Source organism: Apus apus, chromosome 6 (genome assembly GCF_020740795.1).
Source record: "Apus apus isolate bApuApu2 chromosome 6, bApuApu2.pri.cur, whole genome shotgun sequence".
Taxonomy (NCBI): Eukaryota; Metazoa; Chordata; class Aves; order Apodiformes; family Apodidae; genus Apus; species Apus apus.
This window is the reverse complement of record NC_067287.1, coordinates 16,659,517-16,665,516: the sequence shown is the minus strand read 5'-3', so window position 1 is coordinate 16,665,516 and position 6,000 is coordinate 16,659,517.

The window sequence follows — 6,000 nt, the reverse complement described above, 5'->3', positions numbered from 1 at the left end:
AAGGCTCTGCAGTCTCATTGCAGCTGGAGAGCCTGAATCTCCTGCAATGACCCACTGGTGTGGCTTTTTGTCCATGTGGGAAAGGTGACAGTGCTAGGGAACAGTGCCCTGGGCCGCGTGCTGCAGCTGTTGTTCCAAAAGTGGGATCCATCACCCTGTATGCAAGAAGCCAATCCACACACAGAGTCAAGATATTTGCTTTAATATCCAGTTCTGCATAGAAGAGGGAGCAGGGTGGGATTCCACAAAGCAAGCTCAGTTTCCCAAAATGCAAGTGCAACTTTTACACCCAAAATGTGAGAAAGAACTTTATGTCTAACATTATTCTATCACTGGTACACACGATTGGTCAACAAATCCCTCACTTCCATTTAAAGTGAATGCTCAAGAATTTCACTATGCCTGCTCAAAGAGTAAGGGGCTTGTTTTTAGTAGGGGTCCCTCTAGCCTGTGGGTGTGAATTTTAGTATGCTAATGGATTATTAGTACATTAATATGGTGATTTCAATTAGTATTTTTTCCCCCAGTGCTCAAGGCTGTAACCAAGATAAGCTGTGGGCACTGCTCTTTTCCATCACTTTCATCTGTCCAGCAGGTGTCTTGCAGGCTTGTCTCAAGGCCAGGCTGGTGACTACTTGGGATGTGTTTTTCTATAATTGGAATCTGGTTTTGTCTAATTGTTACTGTTTCACTGTTATCTAGGCCCTGTTTTTGTTCTGCTTGTCCCTTTTGTTCTCTTTTATGTGATTTTTTTCCCAAATGTGATTTTTTTCCCCCCAAATGTTACTTATTTCAATTAATAATGGACACCACAGGTGTGTACACTCCTGGTTGGAATCAGCACCCTCTCCCCCCGTGCTGAGGGGGACGCCAGTGCAGGTGGAAGATTTTCCCTGGAATAGCTGTCCAGTGCAGGGCATGCTGCAAGCTCAAGGGATCCACTTTCCTTCTGTTTTCCATAGGGCAGCCATGCAAAGATAGTCTTTGCTGTTATTTCATGTGTGATGAGGCCGTGCTCTTGCAGGAGAGAGGTTGGTATGAGAAAGCATTTCTGGAAGAGCACATAGGCTGTCTTGGAGATGTCTACTAGAGCTACAGCAGCACTGGTGTGGTGTTTGGGAGTTTTCTGGCTTCTCCAGAAAGGGGAGAGGGGCAGCCAGACAGCCTATGCCAGGAGCTGCTGCTCTGCCAATGCATGAAGAGGAGAGAGTTCTGCCCATCATGTTTCCCACGCTGGGAAGGGAGAAGTGGGCAAGCCCGAGGGTCAGGGCCTGTACAGCATCAAAAGGAGAGGGAACACCCTATTTCCTCTTAGCACCACAACCTAGGGCAGTGCTGGTTCTGCCCTTCCTTTGCTGGCAAAACTACTGGAAAAGAGGATCAGAGTGAGCGAGGCCAGCAGGTTGGCATCACTTCAGCTCATTCCCATGCTAGGATCTGCTGGGCTGGGAGCCTGCAGGACCCCAGCCTCAAAGGCATCAGCAGGCAGGAGGAATGGAGCCTGCCTTTCAGACTCCTGACTTTGAGAGGGACAAGTCTCCATGGAAGAAGAGTTGGGTGTCGGTGGCTGATAAGGATCTGCAACTATTCACTTACATTTGGGAATCCACTGCAAGCACACCTCAGCTCTGGAAAAGACAATGGTGGCAGTTTCTAAAGCACACCTAGGACCAGGATACCTGCAGGTGTCTGCTGTGGGAGTTAAGGCAGCATTACCCCCTTCCCCACCCTCAAACACACCCATCTACACAAACAAACACACCATTGCACTTGCACAAAGGAGCTTCTCCTGCCACCTAGACTGCACTTTATGCTCTGTTATCCAGGGAGGTACGGGTGCCAGAGTAACCCAGAGAGACAGCCCAGCTCCTGCTGGCTCTGGCTGTGATCAGCTGAGGACTGTCAGGGCTGAGTAGCGTGGCTGGGTGCTGCTACAGGAGCGTGTCTAAACTTCTCCTTGCCCCCATGGACTCTGCACGCTGCCCCCAGAGCCAGCATGGGAGTGTCTGCAGAGGTTACCCTGCTGGGTAGTGACACAGCCAGGATTCAGGAGAGTTGTGTGACTGGGATGCAGTGACCCTACAGGAAAGCATGTGCACATGGAGTGAAACACATCCTGTTCTTGTGGCTGTGTTGGGAGAGCTGGCTCCTGGCCCATACGGCCGTGCTGGAAACCTTCCCAAAGACAGCAAGCAGAGGTGGTTTTGTTGGGGCTCTGCTTTGCAGCCCAGCTCAGAGTTCTGTGGGCTCTTGTCAATAGAGCATGCATTGCCCTGGTGTACCCAAGGAGTCTTCAGCATGACTGTGGGGACTAAGATGGGGGTGAGGGGGTCCTTGCCATCACTGGCGTTCAAGTGTCAGACTGCTTAGCATAGGCAGGAGCTTTGCTTTCCAGCCCTAGGACATTACCACTCCCTCACCTTTCAGCAGCCCAAAGTGCTGCAAGCAAGCAGCCCCCACCCCCAGAGCTGCCCAGGTAGGGTACCCCCACACCTGCTTCCCCTGGCACCCCACTCTCCCTGCACCCCCAGCTACAAAGTGAGGCAGGCAGGTGGGTGGAAAAGTGACAGCTGGTGTTGTTCCAGTGCAGGTTAATGAATGGCTCCTCCTCTCCCCCCTCCACCTCCTCCTCCTCCCCATCGCCTGCCCCAGCACCCAGGCTCCTGCCTCCTATCAGCCCATCAGGCTCCCATTAACAAAGGCAGCCCTGGAGAGTTTGCATAGAGACCTGCTCTGCCTCTAATCTAGGTGGGCTAATCACCTCCCTTGCCCAGCCTGCCTTCCCTGGGTCAATATTTGCTCTGAGCAAACACAGAGCTGTGACAGGTGTGCTGGGGAGAAGGCTCACTGCCGCCAGCCCAGCCCTCTCGCCTGTCTCTGCTCAGTCACATCTCTCCGGCCCCCCGATCACCGGCCAGCCAGCGCTATTTTTATCAGGGCTATAAAAGCCCCATCCAGCCAGCGTCACCCTCATTTTCTGCTCGTGAGCCGGAGGGGGAAGGCGAAGCTGCTCACCTGCCAGCTGCCAGCGTGTCACCAGAGCCAGGTGAGGTGCTGTAGCCCAGGACACCTGGGCCAGGGTCCTGCCTGCCTGCCTGTGAGCAGGGGTGCCTGGCATGGGGGACACCCTTGGGGCTTTCCCAGGAAAAACACTAGGAGGCCGGTGGCACCCCTGAATTCCCCAGAGGGAAGGGAATGGGCTTGGGGGACACTGTCCTGGCTCTTCTCTTCCCTTCTCTTCTCTCTCACTTGTATTTTCTGATCCTTTCTCTTCCCTTCCCATTCATCATTTACTTTTTTCCTTTCTTCCTTCTCTCCTTCCTTCCCTGTTTTCCCACCGTTCCTACCCACCCTGCCGTGCCAGTTTAACCCGCCCCTGGTCTGTTTGGCTTTCCCAGGCAGCAGGTGTCAAGCGTCCAACCTTCTGGACTTTACCCCTGGAGGAGCTGGTTTGGAGCAGCGGGTGCAGCAAGGACACCGGCTTCCAGCCTGGAGGGACCCAGCTTGCGCGGAAGGATGGGGAAAGAAGGTGCTGCTGGCAGCCCATGGCAGAGCACCCCTCCAGCCCACACCATTCAAGCCCGGAGTGACTCTGCACTTGCCTGGCGTCGAGCCCCACGTGCAAGACCTGACCTGAACGTTTTGTTCGTTCGGCTCGCGTTAGGCAGGTCCAGCCCGTCTGCAAGCCCCGGGCTGGAGCCCCCAGGTGCCAGCCCACCCACCCACCGCTGCAGCACGTCCCCTGGGACCCACAGCCAAGCAGGCAGGGCATGCCTGCTTGTAGCTCACCCGGCCACATGAGCTGGTTTGCAGCACGTGTGACAGGACCAACATACAAGCCCGTGTGTGGAGCACACGGGGGACATGCACAACAGGCAATCTTCATCCACATACACAAATGCAACATATGTGTGGTGCATGGCACATGCATGAAGCAATGGGCAGGGAGTGCTCACAGATGATGCAATCCACACACAGCATGCATGAGCACCATGGGACCAGCACACACATGATACATGGGATCCATGTGGCATTGGTACACATGGCATTTTTGACATTTTGCAGGCTGTGATGCGTGGGACCCACAGTTGTGTGGCCATAGCATGACAGGTACATGTAATACACTAGGCACATGCATCCTGCTGAGAAAGGGCAGCCTGGCCCTTGCACTCCGGCAGCTCTGCAAAGCTGTGGCAGGCACGGGAGCCCTGGCAGTGCTGCTCTGCCTTGGCACAGTGCTGGCCCAGGGTGGAGCTTGCTGGGTTCTGCCACACACCCAGGTAGGTCTCTACAGTCTGCTGGCACCAAGGGACCTTTAGCTGCTGACACAGTGCAGGCAAGAGCGAGCAGAGCAGAGGATGGGGAGATGTTGCATCCTTTCCTGCACACCTCTTCCCAGGCTGTCTCCCAGGAGCTGCACTTCCCAGCCCTTCCAGGATCCATCTGCCCTTGCACTGTGCTGCCCAGGGCAGATGTTGCTTCCTGCTCATCCTTACCTTGTGGGCCAAGTACCAAGTACCTGGCATCCTGTCCCATCCTGTGTCTTGTCCTGTCCCTGTTCCCCCACAGCCAGCACAGACATTCAGAGCCTGGGGCTTCTCCTGTCGCCATGGACACAGCAGGACATCCCAGAGAGCTAGAAGCTGGGACAGCAATGAACCTGCTTTTGTCCGACCCCAGGATTTTGTCTGGGGAGGGCAAAATGCCCAATGCCTACCTGCTGGCCATGTCTGCAATTTCTCTGAGAGCCCCAAGCAGGCTCCTGCCCTAGGGTTGTCACTCCTGGGAGCTCCCTGGCAGGCACAAGCAGGATCCAGCTCTGTCTCTGCTGTGCTTAGGGGTGCTCTGAATTTACAGGTGGGTCCCAAGTCCTTTCTGTAGCATCTCCACAAGCACCACAAAGGCTGAGTGTGGAGGGAGGAGAGGCTGTATGCAAAGAAAGCCAGGACTATTCCAAGGGACATGATGACTTCTGCTGCTTTCCCTTATCCCCATCTGATCCATGCGCAGACAAGGCTCAGCAGCCCCTGCCCTGGATCAGGAGAATCCAGTTCCCTCCCTGGTGTGCCCCTGCAAGGGATGGAATTAAGGCACCTACTGGGCTCCCTGCCCAGGCAGATGCTTAGAAAGTTTCCAACAGGTGTTGTGGGAAAGCACTAAAATCAAAAAGCATCTCTAGGGATGCTGAGATCCCCAGATCTGTCCAGAGCCAAGTGCCAGCTTGGGAACGGTCACCACGCAGGATGGTGCCTGGCCGTCAAAGTCACCACAGGCCCCTTTGGACCATGTCTCTGGGCTCTGTCTCCTGCCAGCAAGCCTGGTCAACTTGAAAAGATGAGAAACCACAACACATCCCCTGATAGGCATAACCCCCTGCAGCCACCCTGCTCAGGCTGGGATCAAACAGAGCACAATTCATAACACTGAGCAAAGCCAGATCCTGCTGCCTGTGCTGCTCCAGCTGCCGCACGTGCGTCCCCTCGGGGACAGAGCCCCGTGGAGATGGTATCTAGTGGAGCAGGGCTGCTGCCTGGCTGCCTTGCTCTCCCTCAGTGGCTCTGTGCGTCAGTGGGCTGCCTTGTGCCCTAGCACAACCCAACACCCCGTGGTGCACCTTGTAGGCAGCCCAAATGCTGCAGAAAAGCAATTTTTTGGCTTTTCAGGGTATCCAGGCAGCAGCCAGGGAGCTGGATCCTACATAGGTCTGTGTGCAGGGCAGCATGTGTCCCTGCAGGAGAAGGGGACAAGCATAAGTGGCAACATTAGAAATTGCTCCCTTCCCACTGTCTTCCCAGCCTCCTCTCCCTGTCCCAGCTTTGCCCACATAGTGGCTCGAGGAAGCAGTGACACCCTTCAGAGCTGGGGGTGGCCATGGGAAGCCACATTGCCCTGAGGGCTGTGTTGGATGGGGAATGGCACTTTGGAAGGGTTAGCACCCCAGGGTGAGCTGATCCCCAAGCCAGACAGAGCCAGGGGCTTTAAACACCCACATCTCCCATG